Source organism: Salvelinus namaycush, unplaced genomic scaffold (genome assembly GCF_016432855.1).
Source record: "Salvelinus namaycush isolate Seneca unplaced genomic scaffold, SaNama_1.0 Scaffold3780, whole genome shotgun sequence".
Classification (NCBI taxonomy): domain Eukaryota; kingdom Metazoa; phylum Chordata; class Actinopteri; order Salmoniformes; family Salmonidae; genus Salvelinus; species Salvelinus namaycush.
Genome location: NW_024060764.1, coordinates 2,501 through 3,750, shown reverse-complemented (window position 1 = coordinate 3,750; position 1,250 = coordinate 2,501).

Sequence of the window (1,250 nt, the reverse complement as noted above, 5' to 3'; positions counted from 1 at the left end):
GCGTTCACTCACTACTTCCTGTCGCAAGGCATTCTGGAACTTGCAGTCAAAAGCGTATTTCAATACTAACCAATACAATTACATACGTAAATAACTGTAAAGAAATATCTTTAGATACAGCTCAATGAATTAACTTAAACATTAACTCTGTAACACATTAAAGTTACAACACACACACACACACACACACACACACACACACTCACACACACACACACACACACACACACACACACACACACACACACACACACACACACACACACACACACACACACACACACACACACACACACAGTCCAATTGGCAGGGCTTCTCTCTGAGTCCTGTTCCATCAAACTGATCATCCATCAACATCTACTATAACACCTGGAAAACAACATCTACTGTAACACCTGGGGACTTCTTACCTGGAAAACAACATCTACTGTAACACCTGGAGACTTCTTACCTGGAAAACAACATCTACTGTAACACCTGGGGACTTATTACCTGGAAAACAACATCTACTGTAACACCTGGAGACTTCTTACCTGGAAAACAACATCTACTGTAACACCTGGAGACTTCTTACCTGGAAAACAACATCTGACTGTAACACCTGGAGACTTCTTACCTGGAAACAACATCTACTGTAACACCTGGAGACTTCTTACCTGGAAACAACATCTACTGTAACACCTGGAGACTTCTTACCTGGAAAACAACATCTACTGTAACACCTGGAGACTTCTTACCTGGAAACAACATCTACTGTAACACCTGGAGACTTCTTACCTGGAAAACAACATCTACTGTAACACCTGGGGACTTCTTACCTGGAAAACAACATCTGACTGTAACACCTGGGGACTTCTTACCTGGAAAACAACATCTGACTGTAACACCTGGAGACTTCTTACCTGGAAAACAACATCTGACTGTAACACCTGTAGACTTCTTACCTGGTAAACAACATCTGACTGTAACACCTGGAGACTTCTTACCTGGAAAACAACATCTGACTGTAACACCTGTAGACTTCTTACCTGGAAAACAACATCTATAAAATGTTTAGATTAATAATGATATTATTTATAGAAGAAGCAGACTGTGAGCTGTGGTGGGTTAAATTAAGGATCCCCATTAGTTCCTGCTAATGCAGCAGCTACTCTTCCTGGGGTCCAGCAACATTAAGGCTGGTTTTCTGTTCTACTAGAGTCCAGCTACATTACGGCTGGTTTTCTGTTCTACTAGAGTCCAGCTACATT